The 9,482-nt window shown below is 34.5% G+C and overlaps 1 protein-coding gene across 2 annotated transcripts in view; it reads left to right on the plus strand.

The window, feature by feature from the left end:
• Positions 1–3,392: 3,392 nt before the first annotated feature.
• LOC106472864 (NACHT and WD repeat domain-containing protein 2-like) overlaps positions 3,393–9,482 on the plus strand; it is a 39,274-nt gene continuing 33,184 nt past the window's right edge. Inside the window, exon 1 of one of the 2 annotated variants that reach the window (XM_013933535.2) lies at positions 3,393–3,683. The gene's annotated coding sequence lies outside the window, so the exon portion shown is untranslated. The remainder of the gene's footprint in view (positions 3,684–9,482) is intronic. The other variant, XM_013933536.2, reaches the window with a different exon arrangement.

A 9,482-nucleotide genomic window follows, 5' to 3' on the forward strand; every position in this document is an offset into this window, starting at 1 on the left:
AAAGAAGTGGCGTGATACTAGTCGTGACCTCGTTGACGCAACAATATTATGCTTTCAAGTAAGTTAACTAAGCAGCTTAATAAATTGATTGGTCTGAAATTTTCAGGGTTAGAGTTATTTGAAGTAGATTTAGGAATAACTGTGAAGGTGTTTTTTTCTCCCATGATTCCGGGTAGTAGCCTGATAGAAATGATAGATTCATGATGTTAACGTCCCCCCCCCCCCACAGTGGCGCAGCGGTATGTCTACGGACTTACAACGCTAGAAACCGGGTTTCGATACTCGTGGTGGGCAGAGCACAGATAGCCCTTTGTGTAGCTTTGTGCTTAATTACAAACAAACATAATATTAAGTAAATGAAGTAATAGGTTGTTCGTTGCGTTTTTGAGTATTATGTTAGGGATACCGTCATGGCCAGGAGCTGAGTTTTTTTAGTGATCTAATATTCGGTTTAAGTTTTTCTGTTGTATAAATCGTGAGTGTCCGGTAATATTTGTGTTTCGATGGAAGTTGGAAATATGGGGGTGAATAATTCGGGTTGGGACGTTATCTGGTTGTCACCTGTTTGTTTCAGTTGTTGATTGAAATGTGGAGAGTCGTTATTTGAGAAAGTTAGTGTAGTAATCGGCTAGCAAGTCAGCCTTGTCAATGTCTGTTTTGGCGGTAACGTTATTATATTTAATGTGTTGAAATAATTTGTTGTTGTTTTTCTCAGACGTTAAATGTATAAATGTTTTCCAGAATTCTTTAGTTGATTTTGATTATTATCTAATGTGTTACAAAATTGTAGCCAATTGTCATTTCTCAAAAGTTTTCTTTTTCTTTTTATCGATGCGTGTATTTTGTTCATTTGTATTTTCAGTGATGTGTCTCGTGATGCCACGAAACTTCTTCTTAAGCGTCTTCTTTCGAGAATTAAATTATATATTTCAGGATTTAGTTTCTAGTGGTTTAGTGTGTTGCCTCTTTGTGCCATGAAGTTGTCTTTTGTGTTGCTTCAGGAATGGCTGTACAATAAGACTTATACATTCATTCATACTGATGCCTTCCTACACCGTAACTAAACCATCACCGAAACTGTTATATTCAATGATGTCACATTAAGTTTGTTATTCACATCTAACTCTACAGACACAAACTCGTCTACCATTGATAGACATACGAAATCTTGGCTCATGATGACACTTATCTTTGACAATATTACATTTCTACCAGTTCTGGTAATTTCAATAGATGTTGAAACGGGCTGTGCATTCAGTTATGTCTGCGGACTTACAACGCTAGACTCCGGGTTTCGATACCCGTGGTGGGCAGAGTACAGATAGCCCATCGTGTTGCTTTGTGCTTAACTTCAAACAAACAAACTAAAAATTAATCCAAGTAAGGTAATTTTCTTGCTTTTAATATATAAAATGACATTGAAACCAATGATCACGACAAGGACCTTCATGCTTAGGAGATACAACAACCTTTAGGCTAAGAAAATAAAAGCTAGCAGATGTCACTTTCAAACTGTCCCGTTTATGGCTAGTAAAGTAAGATATGGTTAAAGTTATAAGTCGTATTGTAATGTGATATCACACTAACTATCCATATCCACTGAGCTGACGGCCGGCATGGCTAGGTGGTTAGGACGCTCGACTCGCATTCTGAAAATCGCGGGTTCGAATCCACGTCACACCAAACATGCTCGCCCTTTCAGCTGTGGGGGCATTATAATGTGACGGTCAGTTCCACTATTCGTTGGTAAAAGAGTAGCCCAAGAGTTGGCGGTGGGTGGTGATGACTAGCTGCCTTCCCTCTAGTCTTACACTGCTAAATTAGGGACGGCTAGCGCAGATAGCCCTCGTGTAGCTTTGCGCGAAATTCAAAAACAAACAGAAACAATATTAACTCAGTAGCTACTTACGTAGGGATTATTGTATAGTTTTGTGTGTTCATCCCATCCTTGTTTCTGTACTTTTTGCCATTGCCATCCCTACACCATCGTTATTTTTTCAATTTTTTTTGCTTGTTTCCTCTCTTTTTAAAAAAAAACAACAACAACAAAAATAATACCAATAAATATTTTGCTAATGAATAGCAGTCGCTTTAAAGGCAGCAGTTTTAACCTGGCGTGATGAGTTGTCTTGATGGACATCATGTGTTGAAGTTAGTGAAACGCTATAATGCTTCTGTACTCCCCATGTTAAAATGCAACATTTTGATGTGTATAAATAATCACAAAAACTTCAAGCATTGGTGAGCTAACCATTCTGACATCAGAATAATCAGTACAACATTTGGCTGTTACTCTGTTCACCGGTTCTCCACTTTAGCGATTTTTTTTGGCTAAGCTGAAGGTCTTAATAGCTTTTGAAAACCTCGAAAACCCAGGTTATATGTTTATGGAAGTCTCTTAGATTGTTTTAAGAGTGATTTGAGACTATGATGAGCAATACATAATACACGTCAGCCATGTTTTCCCGGTCCATTCCTACATACTAAGCTTAGTGATATCACGAGGTTCGAGTTTTTTAAAAGATTTAGTTTAGATGTAAATTCATGTATGTGTACTGCGGTCTGTTTTCATGTTTATCATTAAATGCTGTTGTGTACACCCCGTCTTTTTCTTTTCTGTGATTGTTAATAATTATTATAGCTTTACAGGGATTTGTTTCTTTCATTGGTTTTCCTGTGTAGGGATTCTTAAGTAGAAAAACAAACAAGGTTTATTTCTTGTCGTGAAACAATAATGAGGATTTTTTAGAAGCCATATTTATTGCTTCAAAAGGGATGTCAGATTTAGTCACATTATTGTGAAGTCTACGAGAATGCATTGTGTGATAAAAGGTTCTTGCTTTAGCGCAAAACAACACAATAGGCTATCTGCGCTCTGTCCACCTTGGGTATCGAACCCAGACCTTAGAGTTGTAAAGTCCGTAAACTTACCACCGACTCACCAGGGAACCATACACGGACTGTTTGTGTCTACGTTTGTTTATTTATCCTGAAGTTACTTTAAGGCTCCGGAACGTTAGTATTTGTTTGTCGTGATCCTGTCTTTGCATCTCATAGAAGGCTTAACATCTAATGTCAGTAAAAACCAGTCATTAATCAATCCTGTTAAAATGTTCAAATACTACTTTTAAAAGTTTATTTCTTTTATGAATCTTAATATTATATAATGAATAACATCCATTTAAAAATTATAATGTATGTTCGTATTAAGATAAACCGAAAATGAAGTTTTTTTTGTAGTATACTGTGTAATTTTTTTGTCAAACTGACGATAACAACTTAGGTATGAAAATAGTTGTCTTATCGCCAAGGGGGATCGATGGTGCCCTACCGTGGATGTTTTCGCGCATGCGCAACTATGAATCCTGCGGAACATGAGGAGGCAGGACGCGGTGTCTACTTTGTATCGTCGTGATAGATAACTATCATTAAAGCGGGCAGTTTGTCGTTTTTCCGCTTTTGAATTTCACGGTATAAAAATATATTTATTGGTGTCTGAAGATAGGAAACAAGTATACCAACCAGTGTACTATTCCACGTTAGTTCTGTCTTATTACAACTGGCGAGAGGCGTAGCAGTGTTGTATAAAATACGCACGGAGTGAAGTTCCCAGATTTCAATGTCAGGAGTAGCATTACAGACAAGAAATTCAACTAAGAATAGCCTGGCTGGTACATCCTGCAGTAATTATTTTATTTTTTTATTATTGTTTCGTATTTAAGAAATAGCAGTGAATATCAATATAGATATGGTAAAAATGTTTTGTTGGGTATGTAAATTTAAGAAATACCACTAAAACGCACTGTGAATTAAACAATCGTAAGAATTTTTTTAGAGTTCCATCTGACACATAAAATAATTTTAATTAGAATCATTTTTGTTTTCTTCAACAGCTTAGTTAAAACATAACTATGATTTCTTAAACATATTTTTTTTTACGTCGTTATTCATCATTTATATCCCTATAGTATAAGTTTTTATTTGTATGAAATATGTCTAACTGATATGCAACTAATTGACTTTTTTTTACGTAACATATACTATAACATACGGCCCACAAGAGATCATTAAGTCTTTCAAGACTGCCCTTGCGCACGTCATTTAAGAACAGTAAAAAGGTAAACCCACCTTTTATTTTTAAAGAAATCATCATTGCCCTCTTAAGCTATTGTGATCAGAATGTATCAAAATTAGTGGGCATATTACTGCTTGATTTGCTGCTCGGAAAAGCTGTCGGATTTGCTCCCGTCTACGGCATTTCCATGAATCATTTAATTATTTGAGTTTGGGTCACGTATATTGTGGTGGGGAATCTAGATTCGCTGTAGGTTAGTTTTGAACGTGAAGGTCACTGGAAAGGAATCATAGTTAAACAATTTCTTTTTAAGGTGTTCATATTGTACATGTTACGCTGAAATTCAGTACTGCCTCAAGGTTAGAAGGTCATGATGAAAATAATTAGTGCAGAGCAGGCAGTTTGACACCGAATCAGGCGAGTTCTACAATTTATAAGTTGACTAGTAACACATATTTTTTTTTACTCCTACAGTTATGAAATATTATAACTCTATAACGAGCATATATTTGTGAGCGATTATAATAAAGATCGAAATCAGTGTTAGTACAAAAAGTATAATTTCGTAAACTTTGCACTAACAGGAAATACTCGAAATTTAGTTAACACAAAGTATTTTTTAGTTTTAACGAGACACCCAGATTACGAAAGAACAACACTTGTGTCGAAAAGAATATCTCTTATGATTATTAATACGTGAAGGTCAATTGATTCCAGAGTGATGGTTGCTGGTTGTACTAGTGTTGTAATAGAATTATCTAGTTGAATATATAGTAAATATTTTGACGTTATTCCCCAATTATAATGTTTTTGTTTACTATTTCGTTCAGCCGTATCTGTACACACTTTGGCACATAATCATCCAGTAAATTTTATCATTTAATTTAAATGTGTATAGTTTCGTAGTTTTATTTATTGTTTTCAATATGCAATATTAGTGTAGATTACATAGGCCTGCGAATTTAAACTTCATAAAAGTTGTTTTGGTTTTAATAACGGATTTTCCATAATTCAGCTACGCAGATTTCGAAAATAATTCATTTTTTTTCTATCACGTAAGGATCTTTTACAAATCGTGAAGAAAAAACTCTTACTTAGATCAAATTATTATTTCGTTTACCACAATGGACATTTTTTATTATTATGTTTATTAACTAAAATACAAACAAACTGAAGAAGAGGGAAGAACATTAATATCAAACGAATATACGTCCTCATTCATCCTGATTGTTTTGTGTGAAATTATGTTTTTTAGTCTGAAAAATACATATTGTGGTCTTTCTTTTATGTATTGCGTTATGACGTTTTGGGAAAAATCTGTACGTGATGGAGATAAATTAATATCAGTTTCGGATTCAGCGTAGAGGAATTACTGTAGAACATGTAGAAATTTCAAGACAGTAAAACCATCGCAGGCCTGTGTTATTGAAGGTTGAGGTTAGCTAAATTTTAAGCAATTCTTGAAATATATTTATACGATACTAACTGTATAACTTCTGTAATAAATTTACAATATTTTCAATGCTGTAATTACAATATTAACTAGAGAGAGCTGTAGGTCTTAATGATATAGTTCAGATCAAAAGATATTATAAGATAGGTTTAGAACACCTAGAAAGATCTAAGGATGTGAAGTCAAAATGTTTCTAATATATTCAGAAGTTAGATTATAAATACGAGATAGTTATGAAGTGTGTATAGTTTTTCTAGATAAGACCTGAATTAGTTAGTGTGTTTGCGTGAAGTATTTAGATATGTGTTTGTTATCGCGCTTATCGAGCACAAGTAAACTGACTTGTTTTACATTAGTTAAAGTCATTTCTAATGTAGGCGTACAACAACTTACGACAGTGTACAAGTGTTCAAGCTTGCAAAAACGTGAAAAAAGGTAATAAACGAATTCTTTATAGTTTAGGTGGAATAGATTTGAATGATTTTCACGGGATAATTTAAAAGAACACCCCAACAAAAAAAGAACGTCACAATACTTGGTGTCAAAAGTGAGGTATTATTGAGGTGAAAATAGAATACAACTTTGAATATACTTGGGAACTTTAAGTGTTGAATATGACGACTACGAAATGTAAGAGTGAGAGTGAAGCGTTATTTGAGATGATGAAATTACTAAGGCAAGATCATGAAGAATGTAACAAAAAATTTGAAGAAAGAAGTAAAAATAAATAGCCCCCAGTGGCCCAGTGGTAAATCAAAAGGTTTATAACGCTAAAAACTGGGTTTTGATACCCGTAGTGGGCATAGAAAAGATAGTTTATTGTGTAACTTTGTGCTTAATAACAAACAAACAAGAAATAAAAGAAGAGCAGGATAGAAAATGAGAAGAACGTGAAATTTAAACGTAAAATTAAAAGAAAGAGAGCTAGTACTTAAAAAAATTAAAAACAAAAATAAATATGATTGTAGAGAAGATCTACGAAGCTATTCAAATGTATACAGAGAGAGATTACAACAGCAAGTTTGAAGAAATGCAGAAGAACACCAAAGGCTGTTTGATAAAATTGCAGATGTACAAAAAAACATCAGTGAGGTAGAAATGAGCTTTATTGAGAAACGAAGCTATTCAAGATGTATACAGAGAGAGATTACAAGAGCAAGTTTGAATAAATGCAGAAGAACATCAAAGGCTGTTTGATAAAATTGCAGATGTACAAAAAACAGCAGCGAGGTAGAAATGAGCATTATTGAGATACAAAAGAACATCAATGACAGAATAAAACATCTGAAAATGAATTATTAAATGCAAAGATTAAACCAGCCACACATCTTTCTTCATCAACTCAGGAGTTCTAGCCTGGAACACCATCTGCTACATATTATGGAATGAAACCTATTTGGTCAACATCTATCACTACAACTGCTGTGTTGTGGAATGACCTTGCTGTACTACTCCAGCCGTGATACTAACAAATCCAGTTCCAGAATTTAACTGGCCAATTCAAAATCGGCCAATAGAGAAACCATTTAGGTTATGCTCCTATTACATTAGAACGTTATTGGAAGATGTTCTGTCTGAACTACCCTGGAACGTCTTACTCATCTACTTGAATGACATAATCGTGTATAGGAAGGCCTTTGATAATACTTATGAAAGGCAAAGGAAAGTTCTGGAATGGTTTATGGAACAGAACCTTACGCTGAATTCCAAGAAGTATGAATTATTCCAAGAACAGGAGAGTATCCTGGGACACACACTCAGCAGAAAAGGAGTGTTTACAGATCCATTGAATATTGACTCCATCCAGAATTGGCCAACACCAAAGAGCGTGCGTGAAGTATGGGGATTTCTTGGACTATCTTTCATTACTGTTGTTTTGTAAAATATTTTACTGACATAGCTCGTCTTCTATGCAAATTACTTGAAAAACCTAAAAAAGTTTTGTTAGACTATTGATTTTGAATAAGCATTTAAAAAACTGAAGAAGGAATTTACCACTACTCTGGTATTGGCATACCCAACTCTGGAGGATCCACTCCTTTCAGATGCTAGTGATTTTGCAGTGGGAGCAGTTTTATCACAAGCGTAACATAGAAAGTAACATGTGATTGTCTAATATAGGAAGGCAATGTACGCCACAGAAAGGAAATATTATACTACTCAAAAGAAGTTACTAAGTGTTGTTGGAACCCTGAGTCACTTCCATCATTGTCTATATGGACAAATGTTTATGCTCCAGATCGATCATGCAACTTTGAAGTGGCTGGTGAAGTTTCGTAATTCAGAAGGAGTACATCTTTAACATCGTACATCACCCTGGAGAGAACAATGGAAATGCTGATGTATCAACCCAAGGACTTTATATTAATAAAAAGTGTACACAAACCTAATGAAGCAAAATAGTCCAAGATGTGGAATCTACCACTGATGAAGAAGAACTGATGTAACCCAACGCCCAACTGAAAACTGCTCGGGCAAAAAATACGAGTTTAAAACCAGTTACCCAGTGACTCAAGAGTAATTTAGAAAGACCATCATAACAAACAGTTGCTCCATACAGCCCGAAAACGAATATGCATTGGATACAGTAGCAGTCATTGCGTTTGCAGGAGACTATTATGTCCAAAATAGGAAGGTACCAGTAGACAGAAAAAAAACAATAATTACAGTTGCTACTTCCCCGGTATTTACATTCTGAAACACCCCATTATCTCGACAACTTTCCAACAGCTGGATATTTCGGGGTTAGGAAGAGACACTAGAACAAGTAAGAGAATGCTTTCAATGGGTTGGGTGCGAGGGGTCTGTGGAGAACTGGTGTAAAAAAAGTGTGAAATCTGCTATGAGCAGAAAGGTACAGGAAAGAAACAACATGAACGTAGCTTATATTAAACGTTATAGAATAAACAAATTAATTCACTGTCGTTACATGGACTGGACTTCACTTTGTGTTAACCAAGTAATCCAAAAAACTCGCAACCCACCAAACAAAAGAAACATTATAACATTTCTTATGTTCATTCTGCAGCTATATAAATTATAATACGCGGAGAACTGACTAAAACATTACAAAGCATCAATACACTCTCAAACATCACATAAAGAATGCGACAACTAAAAAATTTAACGCTGAGAACAATTTAAATTTTCTAAACATTTTAATGAATCTAGCGTGGTTTTCTCTTATATTTTCATAAGACAAGTTATATATATATATATATATCATTGGAAGTTTTGTATCAAACTGGATATGTTTTTTTTGGGGGGGGGGATTTATACATGACTAATATAATTTTTAACCCAGATATTTCACGATGGAGAAAGAGTGACAATAATATACACATAGCGTTCTATTTTAAGCCTCAGATGTTTTTAGTAATCTAGATTACTACTTTGTAAACGTCGTTCCAGATAAACAACCAGTTATTTACTTTTTCGTTTAGCGTACGTAACTATACATGAATGTACTGGTAAAGAATACTAGATATAGTTATGTCACAAACCGAGTAGAAACTAAGGGATGGTGTATGAATTATATGTGAAACGCCTCAGGCTGGTGGAGCATGGTGGTTAGTAGTAATACTTGTGTGACATTAGATCATCATAATAATTGCATATTTTATTTGTTCTACTCTGCTGTAGACGATATCTTTGTCACGTCTATAGATGAACAACTGTCCTAACATCCACCAGGTTTATTTTTAGATACACAATAAAAAGCAGAAAAAGACGCACGTTTGAATATTCCTTTACTTACCGTATTTTTCGGAATATAAGACGCACCCTTATTTTGAAGACAAAGTTTTTTGGGGAAAAAAAGCTACAGTCGCATTTGAAAGATTTTTATTGAACAAAAATTAAATTTGATACTTTAAAAATTAGTATATATTGTTCTAAACACAAAAGAGCTCAAAACATCAAAATAATAAAATACCGTAAATAAAACAAAAAAAG

The sequence above is a fragment of the Limulus polyphemus genome, unplaced genomic scaffold, assembly GCF_000517525.1.
Source record: "Limulus polyphemus unplaced genomic scaffold, Limulus_polyphemus-2.1.2 Scaffold5681, whole genome shotgun sequence".
In the NCBI taxonomy this organism is placed as follows: Eukaryota; Metazoa; Arthropoda; class Merostomata; order Xiphosura; family Limulidae; genus Limulus; species Limulus polyphemus.